Source organism: Panthera leo, chromosome A2, assembly GCF_018350215.1.
Source record: "Panthera leo isolate Ple1 chromosome A2, P.leo_Ple1_pat1.1, whole genome shotgun sequence".
NCBI lineage: Eukaryota > Metazoa > Chordata > Mammalia > Carnivora > Felidae > Panthera > Panthera leo.
The window spans coordinates 39742638-39761719 of NC_056680.1; the positions used below are offsets into that span (position 1 = coordinate 39742638).

At 40.4% G+C, this 19082-nt stretch overlaps 1 protein-coding gene and 1 long non-coding RNA gene across 5 annotated transcripts in view; one reads left to right on the top strand and one right to left on the bottom strand.

Moving 5' to 3' along the window:
* The window catches only part of SHQ1 (SHQ1, H/ACA ribonucleoprotein assembly factor), a 100781-nt gene that overhangs the window by 43469 nt on the left and 38230 nt on the right, over window positions 1-19082 (bottom strand). The window lies entirely within an intron of this gene.
* On the top strand, window positions 8150-19069 carry LOC122214581. Of its 2 annotated transcripts, none has more exons than XR_006199976.1 (3): window positions 8150-8595; window positions 8784-9029; window positions 18125-19069. It is a non-coding gene; the product is annotated as an uncharacterized LOC122214581 (long non-coding RNA). The 2 variants fall into 2 exon arrangements; XR_006199977.1 differs by having other exon boundaries at window positions 8861-9029.

Sequence of the window (19082 nt, forward strand, 5' to 3'; positions counted from 1 at the left end):
TCCCTCTCTCTGCCCATCCTCCTCTCAATCTCTGTCTCTCCCCCCGCCCTCTCTCTCTCTGTCTTTTTCTCTCAAAAATAAACAAACATTAAAAAAAAGAATTATGAGTAATTCTTATGCTCTATTTCTATAGCAGATTAACTGTGGTTACCATAAAAACACTATGAAATACAACTAGGTACAAGGAAAGTTCTCCAAACTAAATGAATATTTAAAGGCACCATAGTTTTAATTATAAAATGTTCTTCTAATTCAAGCTTTCAAAACACCATGAAAAATTATATTCTGGTTTTTAAGCCTCTTTATTTCTTATGTCAACATTTTTTGTCAAGGAGTTATCTGGTATTAGCTTAAAATTTTTTCACCTTAAAGAACTGAGGAAAATTGAGGCTGAAAACTAAAATATCACAGCACTCATTCAAAAATAAGCTGACAAAATCTCTTGGAAAAAAGCCTTCAAGTACTAAAGTCTTGTTCAATCTAATTACTTCCTCCTGGTTAGTGAATGAACCTAGTTTTAACGCCACCAAAAGCTTACCAAAGGAACCTTTGACAACTCAACAACAAGTCCCTAGGTGTCCCAACTTCATGACATTCCCTGAAATGTGTAAACTATGAGGCAAATTACTAAATGTATAGTAGCCCCACCTCCTCTGATCAGTAAAATACAGCATTTTCAGTTTAACAGTTCCATTCATATCTTTACAGTCCTGAAACATAAAAATACTGTCTATTGATTTCCTGAAGATATTGGATATGCTTTCATCGACATTTCCCAGTTGACTTTTAGACAGGATAAAAGAATCATGAGCTAGATAATGACATCTCAAGGTGCCAAAATTGCTGCCACTAAAATTTTAACACAATTAACACCAGAAAATACACTTCAAAAGAGCAGGGACTTCTGTTTTATTTAGGGATTAGTCCCCAGTACCTAGAACAGAACCTTGGAGCAGCAGACTGTCAATTTCAGTATCTTAAGAATGAGTGAATGAATGAATGACACAGTTCTCACGTGCCTTACACCCTTGCAATTCCTCTCATCCACAGCACCACACACCAGCCCTGAGGATTCTTCCTGGATATGCCCTTGTAGCTGCCCTTTCCCCCCAACTCCCTGGGCAATTATCCTCACCTGTACTCTCAACACCTCATGCCTGGATTATAATATCTTCCTCCTCCTCCCTTGCATTCCAGACTGTCCTTCTAGACACACTTTTTTATGCACTGCTTTCCTCAAGTCCCCTCTCTGTACATGCTTTCAAAGTCCTGTGCTCAACTGGCTCCCACACCTGCCATGCCTTTTCTAATCCACTCCAATGAATAACATCTCAGCCTGCCTTCACGGCCTAGCATTAAGACTTCACCCTTCAGGGAGCCTCGGCTCACTTCCTAGTCTTCAGAGCTCTTTACTGAACCCTGCAAAGGAATGTGGAAAAGAAAGAGATGATTCTCCCCACAGCCCCCCTGCTCATTTCACAGAAGCAGAACTTGAGGCTCAAGGTTGATAAGGTATTCACAGGATCCAAATTCTGAACTCATCAGCTTGCAGTGAGCCACCGTGCTACACTACCCATACGTTCGTGGCCCACTCCGTCTACAGCACACTTTTATTACTCAGGAGTTAAATAGTACGTTCAAAGCAGGAGCCGTCACTTATTCAAAAATTTTAACTATGTGGCTTCCTCACGTGCAGATGGGAAGAATGCCAATAAAAACCTCAATGCTCAAGTGGGTAAGAGAAACAAATACTTTGAAGGCCTAAAACTATATTTGGCTAAGTCACGGCCAGAACTGTGATATATCAGAGTGGCCCAGATTAACGATATCAAATGACTCATGTGAATCCCCCCACGGCAGGCCTATTTTCATTACATGCCTATGTAATGCTGTATGCACAGTTTGATGACAGGAGGCACGAAATACAATCAAAACTCACAGAAGTGATGAAACCAAGTTAGCCACATTAACCCAAGAAGAAAAAAAATCGAGAACTAACTAAAGTGTAAGAATGTGTTTTAATGTTTATGTGAGAGAGAGAGAGAGAGAGAGAGAGAGAGAGAGAGAGAACACGAGGGGGGAAGGGCAGAGAGAGAATCTTAAGCAGGCTCCACTCTAAGTACAGAGCTCCATGCAGGGCTTGATCCCACAAACCAGGAGATCGTGACCTAGGCTGAAATCAAGAGTCAGAGGCTAAAATGACTGAGGCACCCAGGCACCCCTAAAGTCTAAGGATTTCTCAAACAGTTTTAATTGCCACAGAGAAGAAAATGTCAGGGTAAGCATATGCCAATTTCTTACTTTCTTTCTCTCTCTTTTATGGGGGGCAGGGGTCCAGGGAGAAGGAATTTACTTTTATAACTACCAACTGAAAGTTTTAAAAAGTTAACCATGTATCTTTACCAAAAACAGACACACACACACCCCGAAATCAGAAACGAAAAAGTATTTACTTTAAACTTACAAAAGCCCTTCTACAGTGTGACACCCCAGAATACTGTCAAGCCGATTAATAGAAAGTGCAGGATTTGGGGGGGGGGGGGGGGAGGTGGAGACAGCGCCTGGGTGGCTCAGCAGGTTAAGAGACCAACTCTTGATTTTGGCTCAAGTCATGATCTCATGGTTTGGGAGTTGGAGCCCCGCATCAGGCTCTGTGCTGACAGTGCAGAGCCTTATTGAGATTCTCTCTCTACCACCCCTCCCCCGTTTCTTCCCCCCTTGTGTTCTCTCTCTCTGAAAATAAGTAAACTTAAAAAAAAAATGCAGGATTTGGAGCAAGACCTCACAGTAAATAATTCAGCAAGTGAAGTAAAATGGGAAAAATGGGAGATGCACTGGCTTGAAGGATGGTGTGAAATGGAGCAGAAAGGAGACATAAAATGGGGTAGATTCAGGGAACAACAAGAAAAGATCATTAGACTGGAGCAGATGGGAAATGGGGAGAGTAGGCAGGTGAGTTGGGAAGAAGAGTGCAACCAGGGATGGGGAGACAGGTGTCCTAAGGATGAGGTGCGCAGGCCTAGACACAGCTGTGCAAGGATAAGAGGCCTGACTCCAAGGATTTTTACTAAGATTTTACTAAGGTCATGTATTTAATGAAAATCCATAGCAACCACTCCCCTAATGAAATTCTATAGCTTCCGTTAGGAGAGATGCCTAAAGTAAGGTTGCCCCCCTGCTAAGGGCCATGGGCAAATTCACATCTTCATTATCACAGAAGAATAATAATACAAGAAATGTCAAAAATAATCTTTTTTTTTTTTTCCAACGTTTTTTATTTATTTTTGGGACAGAGAGAGACAGAGCATGAACGGGGGAGGGTCAGAGAGAGGGAGACACAGAATCGGAAACAGGCTCCAGGCTCCGAGCCATCAGCCCAGAGCCTGACGCAGGGCTCGAACTCACGGACCGCGAGATCGTGACCTGGCTGAAGTCGGACGCTTAACCGACTGCGCCACCCAGGCGCCCCAATAATCTTTTTTTTTTTAAAGAGAAGTTACATTGTACCTGCATGTTTTAATCCCTACTTTCTTTAAAAAAAACAAAGGCAAATACACATAGAAAAAAACCCTTAAACATATATACACTTGAATCATATTACAGTTTGTCTCTACATTCACTGAACATATCTAAGTGCCTGTGTGTGCCCACCACTGTTTTACATGTGGGATTACAGTTGTTGCTGCTGCTTTAAACTTTCCCGTTTTCAAGCTTCTCCACAATAAACATTTATTTAACAAAAAGTTAGACACACTTGGCCACACAGCCAACCCTTGAAATAGTGGCAAGAATGCTAAAAAGTTTTAATTCATATTTAAATTTTCTTTAAGTTGTAGTTTTGAACCACAGAGAGGCAACATTTAGATCAGGTAATTTTAGAAAATCACATGCAAGGCAGTTTTGAAAAGAAAAGTTGTGCGTTCCCCAAAAGCCGTGTTGTCACTGCAGGTCTCATTCAAAGTATTTTCACGGTAAGCTGTGTGACAAAAAAAGGTAAAAGAGAACTGGGCTACTGGCAGTTGACAATCTAGAACAATAAGTACATTTAAATTATCCTCTCCCCAACAATGTGTATTGTTACCCCAAGGTCATACTTGATCTCTTTTGTTCCCACTAAACCACCACAGACTACAGCCACACAGCCAAGAGATTCAGGAAGCTTGCAGGTTTTTTCTGTCTCTGTTGTATTGACTGCTCTTTCTCTCAGGTTGTCAACCACTTATCTAATAGCTATCAGCAAAGAAAAAAACTGGCCTTGCTCCAAGCTGTGACAGGACCAGTGGCTAGAAGCCTTCGGGGACTCAAAGTACCTGGCTCCTGAGGGGCTTCACCCAGTTGTGGGCTCATCACAGAGCATACAGGTATAAAAAAACTTCTCAGGCCTCAGTCTGAGAACATTTTTTTCTGCTGAACGGGACTGGAGAAAATTGACCATTTTCAGCTAGTTCGCTGCCTGGTCCAAAGCAGGAAAAAAAAAGAAGGTGCTTTGCACAGTAACCACAGTAACTACTGTCACTACAGCAATGCCCTAACAGGCCTCTCCAAGATGTTGTATCTCCAGAGAGTTAGGGATTCTCCAGACAGACGTGGTCTTTCCTTAAGCCAACAGTAACCATGGAAGAAAGGCTTCTGGGACCAAGATCTCTTGTTCATTTGTGAAGGCAGTTTAAAATCAGTATCCTGGTATTATAAATGACAAGGGCCATGAACGTTTTACCTCAGGAAAAATGCACAGTAGCAACAAAGAGAAACATAAAGAAAACAGGGATGCCAGTCAACAAGCAGGTGGGCAGTGAACAGTATTTAACACATTCTCTGGCTACTCATTCTCCAGCTTTCCTTTAAACAGTAGGTAAACTAAGAGCAGTGTTTTCCTGTTCTGACATATGTGGCATTTCAGGTTTATAGATCTTAAAAGAGAAACAAGACTAAGCTATTCTAAACTAGAAGACACTGGCTACTTGAAATCTCCCTATTAATAGATCAGGTTTGGCAATAATGTCTTACTGACAGACCAGCTCATGGTTGTAAGCACTTAAAAGACAGGGCTCCCATCACTAAGAGATTATCAGAATAGTGGATTTTTTTTTTTTTTTTTTTTTTTTTTGCTGGCTAAAAGTCAGCAAAAGAAAAAACTATCAATTGCTAACTCTATATAGTAAGACCTAAATTTCTTTTCAACTACTGATACATTACAGCTACTATATGGCTGTTGTTTTCTGAGTATCTAGTTCTACCCTTTAGAGTTTTGAGCTACACAAGACAAGAGGCCAATCAGAGTAAAGGAAAAAGAGGTAGTTACTGGGAATACTTGAAGGGAAACACTGCTTGGTATTTATTTATAAAATCATCTCAAAATAAAAGCCAACAATGCTATCATCTTAAAATGCACAACTTAGTAGATATCAGTTAGATTGCTGGGATTTTGATGAGACCACATTATCAGGAGGGATAACTTATGAATTACTTCTAACATTAATTTTCATAGATTATTAACCATAAAAAGGGATGATAGGGTAATTGTGTCAAATTAATCAAAATTAAGAGAATCAAAGTGTGGTAATTTGCTTCAATACCAGGCCCTGTTAGGAAGTAGCTTAAAGTCAAGTCCCTAACAATTAACACAAACATACATTAAATTCAGCTTTAAGAAAGCTTTTCAATCCATTTTATCGGGGTTTTTTTTTTATTCTCAAATTCCGCATATAGCTATTTAGGCTCTTGCATTTGGGAGTTGTAGTAAGAAACACGTATGAAGCAATAAGAGTTACTATTTTGAGCACAATTTATAATCCTGTGCCAGTTTTTTAAACATTGTTAGTTCTTAGAATTACATGTATTGTTATTATAGCTACAAACAAAATTGACACAAAGCAAACAAACACTTTGTAGATACTTCTTTTGCCTGGGGAAAACAACCCCAAGTGCGACCCCAATTCACCATCAAGTCTCAAATCAGGCAGTACCTCTTCTAGGAAGAGGATTCCAACACTCCCTCAGGTTGGTGCCAGATGGCTGGCACATCTAATATGGGAGTTAGTAGCTACCTACCTGCTCTACACCGAGTACTTTCCACACATTACATCATTTAACCCTTCCAATTAGGTACTTCCTTCCTCACTTCATAAAGAAAAGTGAGGCTCAAGGACATGGAGCTGGCCAAGATGACAGTTAGGAAGCAACTGTAGGATTTGAAAGTAAGGCAGGAGTTGAAAATAAGTACTTCTGCCTCCCAGCCACCATATGCAATAAATACCGTGTCAGTATTTATCACCTGGTGTGGTGAACTCCTGGACAGCAAAAGAAACATGGCACCTCCTCACCTTTCTTCCCTGGGCTAGCACAGTGTCTGACAAACTGCAGGAGTCTGTTCAATAAGGCTAGTTGTTAATGTGGTCTGGAGTACATAAAGCCCAAGTTTAGAAACATCTGGCCAAACTGCTCAGTTAGTGTCTAGTTGTCAAACCTGTATGTGATCTATGGATTTATGTCATTAAGTCACAACAAATGTGAGATACACAGTTTATCTGTGCCTTCCCTTATTACGTCTATTCCCTGACAAGAAAGAACGCAGCTGTGCCAACTTCCTCGTATCACTGTACCATCAAAAGTTCAAGTAATAGATTTAACCCAAGGCTGCCTTTTTCCTTTTCTGCTCTAACAATTCCTACAAGGTTTGCTGGTTTGAAAGGACAGCCTTGACATTAACTCCATTTTCCTTCAAGTCACCTGTCAAAGTAGTGGTTGCTTCAGTCTAGAAATACATAGCAGGATGTCATCAAAATTGCATAATGGAGGCATGACTAATTTCTAATTTCTTCTGAAATTAAGAACTGGGCATCCAAATTTAAGATAGAACATTAAAAAAAAAAAACCTTTCTACAAAGATAGAAAAGGTTAAAAAGCTGAAGATTCGTGGAAAAAAGCTCTGGAAACAGTTGCTTTTATTATTATTTTTTTTTAATTTTTTTTTTAACGTTTATTTATTTTTGAGACAGAGAGAGACAGAGCATGAACGGGGGAGGGGCAGAGAGAGAGGGAGACACAGAATTGGAAGCAGGCTCCAGGCTCTGAGCCATCACCCCAGAGCCCGAAGCAGGGCTCGAACTCACTGACCGCGAGATCGTGACCTGAGCTGAAGTCGGACGCTTAACTGACTGAGCCACCCAGGCGCCCCTGGAAACAGTTGCTTTTAAATCTAAACCTTTAAAAAAAATAAGAAGAATCTAAAATTTTGTAATTCTGTGGGCAAAACGTCAACTGTTGCACCTTATGAGTACAGCATGTATCTCAATGCCTGTTAGTTCAATTTCAAATAAATTTTTATTGTTGACTATTCACACTATGAGACTTTATTTTTCCAATAGATACTACCTAATAGTCACAGTTCTGACTCATTCTATGGATTTAATTTAGTTTAGAACTGGGAAAGCTAAAACTGTGCATAAAGTCAAAAAGAACATATAGGACGAAAGACAAGTGGATTCCGCAAATGGCTCATAGGAAGAAAAAACAAACCCAGCCTGAAAAGCCTTCTGAGTCCCTTCTGGGGATATGACCTAGGGAGGAGTACCTCAAGAGAGGAATTCCCAAACCTCAGGAAGACAGCAATGTGCTACAGTGACAGCATGCTTACTGCTAAATGAGGTGCACGCTGGTAGAACTGAGTTACACTTCTTTACATTTTAATCAAGTATAACAAATATAATTTAGTAAAAATGGCTAGGTATCTGTATCTACATGTAAGTTTAATGCACATTAAAAGGTTACATAGAGCTTTGATAATGAAATTTAGATCTTAGAATTCTGGTCCCAAGCTATAAAAGGCTAAATAAAGATCACTAAAAAGCTACACATAGGGGCACCTAGGTGGCTTAGTCGGTTAAGTGTCCCACTCTTGGCTTCAGCTGAGGTCAAGATCTCTCTCATGCACTGGCAGCTTGGAGCCTGCTTGGGATCCTCTCTCTATAGCTCTCTGCCCCTCCCCCAATTGCGCTGTCTCTGTCCCTCTCAAATAGAAATAAACTTAAAAAAAAAAAAAAAGCTACACATAAATAATCTTTGTGCAGTCCTAGCTAATTTCCCTCTGATGTAAAAATGATGTAACAATTTCACCTGTTCCGTGTGGAACAGTTATGCAGACCCCGGTCTGCTTGCTCCTGGTGTCATTTCTTAGTTGTTTGGTACTTAATCTGAATCTGTTTCCACATGTGTCAACAGAGGGGGACATTCTTGAGAACTGCTAAGGGAAGGAAATGAGACAATGACCGTGTGAACTTTACAGATGACAAGGGAAGGAAGACAACAGGTCATTCAGGATCAAGTGCCCCAGGACTCCCTTCCCTTGCATCTACTCCGTTACCTATGAAGCATCTGCCCCACGTCCTTCCTTCTCCACACCAGAGCCAGCGCTCCAGTTCGGACCGTATTCCCTGCCCCTAAACTACTTGGCTTCAGGAAAGAACAGTATTCTCCTCTCTCGTCTGTGCTGCTCACCTCACCCCCTTCTATGACTCTATCCTCTGTGTGACTGCTGGATGAACCTGACTTTATGAGCCCGTCAAAGACCAACACCACACTCTCCACGGTCCCTTGGTGAGTAAGACCCAGTCTCCTCAGCAAGCCACCGCAGACCCTCCACACTCCTGGCAGCACACCGTTTGTACCCTTTTCCCACAATTCCCCTTCACATCCCAAACCTCCAGACAAACTAGAGTGCTGGCCGTTTCTTGCACGTAACTTATCTTCCTCTCCCTGCTTTTCTCTATCTTCTATTTTCTCAGGGAATACCTGTCGTCACACTTCTTTTCTAAATTCTACACATTCTTTAAGTAATAACTACCTAAGCCTCCCTCATTAGGCCTGTGCCGTTTGCTTCTTCCTTATCAAGCCCTCCCCTCACTTCTACTCAAAAGCACCCACCCTATGGGGGTCTCAGGGAGGTGTGGTACTAGAATCCTGTGACCCATCCCCTTCATCCTGATGAGGCTCTGGCTCTCAAGAGTAACACAAAGTAAGTGGAAAGACAGGTAAGGGATCTGCCTTTTTTGTTTTTGTTTTTGTTTTTTAAGGTTTCTGGGCATAGCTATTTAGGTAATGAAGATTATCTCCCACATCCTTCTCTAATCTACTCCTGGAACCCACAGGGATGAGACTCAGCTTCAAGCTGGGACTGAAAGAGCAGAGATCTGGCACAAGCCCTCAACACAGCTGGAAACTGGCAGATGCAGGAGGGTGTGAGAAAAACAGCCTGGCACTTGGAATGCCTGGGAGTCCAAATGAAAAACCTGGGACCCACACAGGCTGACTTGGGCACTGAGACATGCTATGGCTCTTAGAGTATTATTGACAACCTCTACTTCATTGCTAACACTTAGACTTTTGAAATATTTTATCTTAAAGATCACTGCTTTCCAATTCTTTTTTTCAAGTCCCCAAATTGGTAATGTTACCTTTCCACATGGCAACAACAGGCTACAAATGGAGCATGTATGTCCCAGGCTCACACAGGCCTCATTACTCCAGACTGTCTTAAGTTCCACCATTGTCATTCACTTACCTGTCTGGACAAGTAGGCATCTCAATTCGCTTCTCCTAGTGTTGAGGGCCTTACTCTCATGGGAACAAGCAAGATCAGCTACTTCTCACCCTCTGGGGAGGACAAGAAAAAGCTGAAATGATTGCCTTCAACACTGGCCACTGTTTAGGATGGAAGACAGCCAAAGACTTCCGCTCACTCAGAAAGGCTCTCCTCCAACTGTGTATGTATGTATATCTAGAGCAAGGGTAGGCACATTTTTTCTGTAAAGAGCCGAAGAGTAAATATTTTGGCTCAGCAGGTCACATAATATGTTTCAACTGCTCAACAATGCCATTATATCCCAAAAGTAGCCATAAACAATATAAAGTGAATGAGCACGAACGTATTCCAATAAAGCTTTATTTATGAGCACTAAAATCTGAATTCCATATAATTTACGTGTGTCATGAAACACTATTTTGATTTTGTGTTCAACATCTAAAGATGTAAAAAGCATTTTCGGCTCATAGGTCATATACAGTACGGATTTGGATTTGGCCTATGAGTTCATTTAAGGTATCTTCCTAGTGGATTTTCTCTTTTGTATCTTGTAAATCCTTGTATTTTGTATCTTACCTTTGTCTTATCATTCCTATTACATAATAAACTCCTTAAAAGCTAAGGCCAAGTGATATATATTCCTATAACTCTTAGCTGATTCTGTTATGATGCCTTGCACAGAGAAGGGGTTTGATTTATTTATGTTGCATAAATGTCTCCTGCTCGTTATTTTTCAGTATTAATTCCTATTTAAAGAACTCTAAATTGCAAGAATACAAATCTTCCATGTTTTACAGACAACATGTGAAGTACTTTTCAACTAACCTCATCTAGGCCTGTAGCTATTACTGTGCAATAGGACCTTGATTCATTAGGATCAAATAAAATGTTTCTTCTTTGTTCTCCCAAATTTGTCTTTAAATATATACAATTTTCTGCCTTTGTCCTCTTAAAGAAATTAAAGTTACCTCCTTAAAAATTCAGATCAATATCTATCCTATGACCCAGCAATAGCACTGCTAAGAATTTACCCAAGGGATACAGGAGTGCTGATGCATAGGGGCACTTGTACCCCAATGTTTACAGCAGCACTTTCAACAATAGCCAAATTATGGAAAGAGCCTAAATGTCCATCCACTGATGAATTGATAAAGAAGTTGTGGTTTATATATACAACGGAATACTACTTGGCAATGAGAAAGAATGAAATACGGCCTTCTGTAGCAATGTGGATGGAACTGGAGAGTGTTATGCTAAGTGAAATAAGTCATACAAAGACAGATGCCATACGTTTTCACTCTTATGTGGATCCTGAGAAACTTAACAGAAGATCATGGGGGAGGGGAAGGGGAAAAAGAGTTAGAGAGGGAGGGAGCCAAACCATAAGAAACTCTTAAAAACTGAGAATAAACTGAGGGTTGATGGCGGGGTGGGAGGGAGGAGAAAGTGGATGATGGGCATTGAGGAGGGCACCTGTTGGGAGGAGAACTGGGTGTTGTATGGAAACCAATTTGACAATAAAGTCATATTAAAAAAAAAATTCAGATCAATAAAAAAATCTCAAAACTGACTTATTTTATTATATTTTACTTTAGAGACAGAGAGAGACCATGAGTGGGGGAGAGGCATAGTGGGGGAGAGAGAGAATCTCAACCAGTCTCCATGCTCGGCACGAAGCCCGACATAGGGCTCGATCCCATAACGCTGGTATCATGACCTGAACCAAAATCAGGACACTCAACCAACTGAGCCACCCAGGCATCCCTCAAAATTGACTTTAGATTTATTTTAAAAAGGCACTAATTATAGAAAAAAATTTTAAGCCATAATATCAAACCATGTAACTAACCTAGTTCTTGACACTGTTGAGCTCTAAAACTGCAGAAATAAACAAAACTTACCTTAAATAGTATAGGAAATATAATGCAAATTTCAATTGACTAGATATGAGTAATATTTAAGAGATAGCTGATTGTGAGCTATAGTTACCAGCAAGCATTACTATATAAATCAAATTTCCAAAGAACCCTGACACAAAGATTTCAAGTGATTTTTTTTTTTGTAGCAGAATCACTATAAACTCTTAATCATCTATGGCAATTAAAAGGCAAATTATCTTTGTAAACCATACAGGAAATGCTGCCCTCTACAGAGTATTTTATAAGAACAAAGAATGTTTTATATAAATGTAACCCATAAATTACCATGAGAGCAACTTTTTAAAATTCTAGTGATACCAATACTTAATGAGTGACAGGATTATTAGAGGAAAAAGGAATCCGATGGAGATGACTGGAATTTTATTTTCTTCACCTTAATGTTTATGCACACATACAATATCCTTCTATATAGGAGCGTGTGTATAAACCCACAAATACTCCAAGGACAAACAGTAAGGATAAACAGAAAGAATGTGCCAATTTAAGAGACTGGGAACACAGATTTCAGCTCTGAGGAAGAGAGGAAAAGGAATCTGCTTTGCCACATGGCAGGACAAGCCAAGGAGAGAAAGGGGACAAGGACTGGCTGAGTCGTGACCGCACAGCAGAGCCCTGTCCTCCCTCTCACACACTCGGGCTGCAGGGCCTGTGCCCTAGGGCTCTGAGGCCCTCCTTCTTTGCCATGGAAGTGGACAGCACAAACAGGCACAGATGGTACTTCAATATTTTATTCGAGTTCCATGCTATTTAAATTTCCTGAAAGCTCTAGGACTGTTCCACTCTTAGAAACATTTTAACTGCAGTGGGGAACTGGCTAGAAAATGAAAAGTTCAACAACAACTCAAGAGAGAAAGAAAACAGAAAGTTAAGTTCCTCCTGGATAGGGAGCAGGGAATTAGGTGATAACCACGAAGAACTAGAGAAATCCATCCTGGTGAGCCAGTTAACTCATCCAGGAAAGGGAACTATTTCGCAGGCTGTAGGCCAACTCTCAGATATCAACTCGGAATTGTCACTGAGGAAACGCTATTCTATACACTTGATGCTGTTCACTCACAGCATTTAGAACACTCCCCTCCATCCTGCTATGTCTAAGTACCACTCACCCTTCAAGTCCCAATTCAAATCTCATGCCTTAAGCGAATCTTTCTCTGATTCCTAGTGAAACGTCACCTCTCCTTTTTTGAACTATTTCGTCTGTGCCTCACATAACATACTTACCACCATCTACTATGTATTGTGGTTGTGATGGACTTCTTAGCTCCCTGATGAGTGCATACACTCCCCAAATACAGTACACGGTTCTAATTCATCTTTCTGCAGCTCTTTATATTTACAGGTTACTCTACTCTACACATAATAAATTGCATTTTAGTGGGTACTGACAAAGTAACTGTTGAATGAATAAATTAATAGATGAACTCATCAACCAATTAACAAGTGCTTTAAAATGACAGGAGGGGCGCCTGGGTGGCTCAGTTGGTTAACCGGCCGACTTCGGCTCAGGTCATGATCTCGCGGTCTGTGAGTTCGAGCCCTGCGTCAGGCTCTGTGCTGACAGCTCAGAGCCTGGAGCCTGCTTCAGATTCTGTGTCTCCCTCTCTCTGACCCTCCCCCGTTCATGCTCTGTCTCTCTCTGTCTCAAAAATAAATAAACGTTAAAAAAAAAATTAAAAAAAAAAAATGACAGGAAAATGGAGTAAGAACTGAGAATCAAAAGTCAAATAAGGTAGAGGTTCCCTTCTTCGGGAGGTTACATGTCTTAAATGACAACTTAAAGGCAAGTCTGTTTCCCTGGCTTTATTATTTTCACCTAATGTATTTCTCCTCTGAACTACTTATTACAAATGCAATTTTTTAAAAACCTGATAGTTGTATAATTCCACGCCCCCCCCCATGAGAATCTTAAGCTCCCTGAGTTCATGACTTGCATGTCCCCTGTTCACAAGCATACCTCCAGACTCAGCTGAGCACCCTGACACAGCGAAGGCTCAACAAATAGTTGAATAACTTGCAAACTAGTTTTACATCAGGTATTCAAGGAGTGACATTAGAAGGTCTAACAATTCTTTAAAATGTCCGTAACACAGGTGCCTGAGTGGCTCAGTTGGTTGAATGTCCAACTCTTGATTTTGGCTCAGGCAATGATCCCAGGGTCGTGGGATCGAGCCACCTGTCAGACTCTGTGCTGAGCAGGGAGTCTGCTTAAAATTCGTTCTCTCTCTCCCCCTGCCCCTCTCTCCCACTCACACTCTCTTGCTCTCCCTTTCAAAATAAAAAAGTAATAAAATAAAATTTTCGTAATACAGAACTCATAAAAATTAAATACAGATAAATGTCAACATGGGAAAATCCTTGTGATTTCATCTTTTAGTTTTCAAGTTGGGGGTAACTGTTACAACTCAATAAAAAGAAGACTTTGGGCTAAAGAGAATTCAAATGCTAAAAACTCATTTATCTTCAAGGTTGCATCAGAACTCGGATTCACACAATATACTTGTCATACCCCAATTTCTTGGACAATTGCTTTCCTTAAAGAAAAAGAATAGCCCCAAGCCCCGTGCTATGGTTCTTATCTTTCACATAGAATGTACTATTATATATATTTACAGAAGGGCTAAGTAAGGCAGTCATTTCTGAAAAAATGATGATTAAGCCCGACAATGACTCATACATAGGCCTATTGATTATATGAAGCAAAATCAGCTTTTGGGTGGCAACAATAACTAATCTCCTGAAGGCTGTTTCTTGGGTTATAGCCTGACATGTGGCTACGAGTCCTCAGAAGTCAAACATTTATAGAAAGGTAGGTTTCTGATAGTCTTAAAAACAAAACAGAACCAGGGCACCTGGCTGGCTCAGTTGGTAGAGCATGCAACTGTTGATCTCTGGCCTGTGAGTTCAAATCCCACGCTGGGTGGAAAGATTACTTAAAAATAAAATCTTTTGGGGCATCTGGGTGGCTCAGTCAGTTAAGCATCCAACTCTTGATTTGGGCTCAGGTCATGATCTCACTGTCCTGAGAGAGCCCGGCGTTGGGCTCCACCCTGAGCATGGAGCCGGCTTAAGGTACTCTCTCCCTCTCTCTCTGTCCCTCCCCTGCTTGCATATGTGCACTCTTTCAAAAAAAAAAAAATTTTTTTTTAAATAAAGTCTTTAAAAAACAAAAAAACCCACAGAACCAAAAAAGATTATTTCACACATATGTTTTCATTAGCCAAAAAAAATATGTATACAACTGTCTGATCAAGAATTACAATGTTTTCCATAAAATGGTGAATAAATTTAAGCACAGTGGTTAAGAACCCACACTTAAAAAACAAAAACAAAAATCTTTTATAAAGGAAAATCACATGCAAATGGAGACTACAGGATAGTGAACTACATCACTCAACTTTAAGCAGCTACCAACTGAGGGCCAACCTTGTTTCACCTGCACCTGGCCCACTTTCCCCCAACCCCTTGTGGATTATTCTGAAGCAAATCCCAGGCTTCATACCATTTCATTTATAACTATTTCAACACATCAAAAGCCATAGACTTTGAGGCAGATAGACCCGGTGTCAAGTCTAGGCTCTACCAACCAATAGCTGTGTGACCCTGGGCAAGTGACTGAACTTCTCTGAGCTTGTCTTCTATCTGCAAAATGGACGAAATGAGATAAGGTACCTGAAGAATGAAGCCTAGCACTGGCCCACAGAAAATAGTTAATATGGCAGCTGCGGTTTTTATTACTATACGAGCATAGAAAGGCAGGACTCTTTCTGACTCATTTCCAATGAGCCCCACAAAGGACAAAACAAATAGCAAGTATTCCCATATTTTAAAAAGAGATACTAACCTCTCTATGCTAAAGTTACAGAGGGACGAACAAAAACTGGTGATTTATGACCCCCCTCAGCCCAACAGTGACCTCCAGGAGTTTAAGGAAAACAAGTCCAGAAAATCTCTTTGGATGAAACTGCAGTGTTATGGGGTTTCAACCACTCTCCATGGCGGAGGGGAGGAACTACCTTCTGGTCACCATAAACCAAGAGAAAGGGAATTTTAAGAGAGTCCCCTAGAGAGTGTAACCTATCACCCTTAGAAATTGTGGGGTACAAAGACTGGTGACTGACTCATACCTGATAAAAGCCCACCAGCGAGAAGCAGGAAGGAGCAGCCTGTGGTAACTGTGTGGAAGCTTGCTCTGGAACAGCAAAGAGGACCCCCAACCCTTCCACCCCCAGTGCTGGCTTCCCAACCTGAGGCAGGCCGGGGATGGGGAAGGGAAGATTTACTTTTTTAATCAAGTTCAAAGAGGACGTTTTAGGTACTTAAAAGAGATTCTTGTAATTTAAAGTGACATAAAAATTTAAAGAATACCTATTATACAAGATAGGTGTGTATGTGATATGATATTTATAGGTTATATATTCCATCCAGAAACAATAAAAGAACAGACAGAATGAGTTCAAAGGGGGAACTGAGAGAAAAAACTAAGCTGTTTCCCATGGTGTTCAGCATCTTCCATATAATAGTTACATTATATGTTCAAAAGCCCAGCAAGAGCAGAGAAGATGATGAGCGCCATCATACAGATTAATGAAATGTAGATATTAGCACAAATAATAAATAGTAACAAGTATATAATCAACTTAAACCATACCACTTCTAAACAGAATAAAATTTCAAGGCATATTAGAAAAGCTGTTCTCTTTTCATCTCTTTTTTCATTTAATTCTGGTGAGTAACAGCAGCCAAGCAATGCTTCCATCAAGGATTCGACCTACTTAATCCTAAAGAATGAAACAGGGAGGAGGAAGTAAAAGTTGCTTAAAACAGGACAGAAACAAAAAGGGGGGATGATCATGTGGCCCAAAGGGTACTGATCCAGGGAAAGAAACTCCATGCGCAAGGTCCTGCGTTAAGCGCTAAAACAATACTTAAAAGGACAACATAGGTTTTCTGCCCTTAAAGGAATTTGGATTAGACATACAGCAACAGCAAGAGAGCAGCGTACACAGTCTTTCAGAGGTGGGGAAGGGGTAAGAGAAAGAACACAAACTTGAAAACAGCCAAAGGCCCAGTAAAGAATCCCTTGGAAGGCTACTATGAAGTCACTCAAGGCAAATTCATGATTCAGATCTTACAAAAACAAAATAAAAATTCAGATTGTAGTCATTCCATTATAATGAAACTTTCTGTAGATTCTGAAGCCTTGCTACATTGGTTTTGAAAGCTCATTCCAGTTAAGATCAATATTTCTTTGGGGGAGAGTTATTTGGAGAGTTATTCATTACTTTCAAACTATGGAGGCACTCAACAGACCTTTCTAATAAAAAGTGTGATTGCATTTTGAATTATAAGTAGACACAAATTCATTTTTGGAAAACATTCAATGCCACAGAAGAGCTATCCCCATTGAAATCACGGGGTATCCAAACACACAAGACTCTTCAATGGCAATAATGGCGTCCCTGTGCCATCCACCTGGATAAACACAGGTTACAACCCTCATCCGGAGCTTGTGTTCCCCATAGTTTATGGTGGGAATTCTAGACAACCCAGCTCTGTCTCAGAACTAACTAACTAACCACAACCCAAATCAGCCACAGAACATGTTGTGTACAGTTTATAGAGGCTTCCCACTCATTTTCAGCAGACAGACCTCAAGAGTGTTACCTAAGGTTTCTGTTGCTATCAAGACACAGCTGATAAGACTATTTCTTGTCAGATGGATAAAGATGTAAAGTTAAGTCTAAATTTCACTTCTCACCTACTAAAACTATTAGAGTAATCGATTACCATGTAAGTCGACACAAGCAAATTTATTTCTGGTTATGCAATCACAGAACTGATTACTTTTCAAATAAAAATTCAGAGAACTAGATTACTCCCCAGAATAAAGAGTAGCAACTATGTGCCTGAGGGCACGCCCACACACACACATGGGGTTTTTTGCCAGTTTTCCATCTGGAAACCATGATGTAACAGGATAATCGCACATTTACTCTCATTGTTTAAATCTATGAATAACGCACAGATCATCTAATACAAACAAGAAATTAATTGTGACATGTAACTCAAGTTCAAGTCACTTATAGTAGGTTGATCTTTCAAGGTAATTTTTTACAATTCAAGAAACCTCTTAAAAGTCAAGAAGAGGGGTGCCTGGGTGGCTCAGCTGGTTAAGCATCTGACTTTGGCTCAAGTCGTGTTCTCACCGTTTGTGAGTCTGAGCCCCACATCGGGCTCTGTGCTGACAGCTCAGGGCCTGGAGCCTGCTTTGGATTCTGTGTCTCCCTCTCTTTCTACCCTCCCCGCTCTCACCCTGTCTCTGTCTCTCAAAAATAAATTAATAAACGTCTAAAAAAAAAAAGGGCAAGAAGAAATAACATAAAAAACAAAGCAGCTTCTTTTCTACCTATGAGTTAAGAAAGACTGATTTTTTTCAAAGGTAGTAGCTCTGCAATTTTACAAGCAACAATCCTTCGAAATAAAATACAGATGGCCTAAGCCAACTGGATTAATAAAAAGGTATCTTTCATTTAACCATAATTCATTTTGATAATTATTGTCTACCTTAAAAGAATCTACTTCAAAACTGATTTTCTGCTTCCAGGATAGAAGGTGATATGTCACACAGAAGTCAAAGAAAAACCTAGGAATACCTCTAGGAGGGACAAACGTTGGAGATGGGACTCTTCCTTTTAAGCCAATGACGTCAAGTGGCTGTAAAGGGAAGAGCTTCCTTACTTTCTCCTTCTTATCCTCAAGTCTGAAAACCTACACCTAGAAGTATTTTACCTAAGGACCAAGGAACAACGAGACTCCCCAGGGAAGAATAGAAGAAATGACCATAAAGGATGGACAGTGACTTTTAAATAAATGTGCCAGAACTAATCCATACAAACGGATGCTGCCACCTTCAAATTCATTACTTTGGAAATTACATACTTAATCCAACGATACTGTTATAGTCACTTCGGAATTTGTTTCAGAGCTCAAAATTTTCCACATCCTTAAAACCAGGAAATGTTTGTCTCTTCAGGTTAGATTTGCAATAGTCAAAGGTCCTCAGAGTAGCTGTGCTGTTGTTTGGAAAGTCTTTCTTGACCTCCCAAGTCCAGGTTCTGTGCCCCCTCCCCGTGATCACTACATCCCCCAGCAGAGCACTTCTCACTCTATAATGGAATTGTTTACTTGTCATCTGTCGCCCTGGCAAAACTGTAAACTGCATAGAAACAGGGAACAGATCTTATTATTATTATACCCACAATCCTAGCATAGTGCCTAGAAAACTGCAGGCTTCCAAGAAATACTAAATGATGCACTCTACTTTAATACGAACTGGTCTGGAATCCTGTGTACCTTCTCCACTGCCCCTCCCAGCAGCTCTCAGAAAAGAGTGTATCTACAGAGACGAACTATTGCTTTTTATACTTGGCAGGGAGAAGTGATTGGATTTGATGATCTTCATTACTGATTTATGCATAGAGAAGCAAAAATCATGACTACATCCTCACAGACTAAAAACATAACTTTTTCCCTCTCAAATCTGCAAGCACAGGAGTATCTTA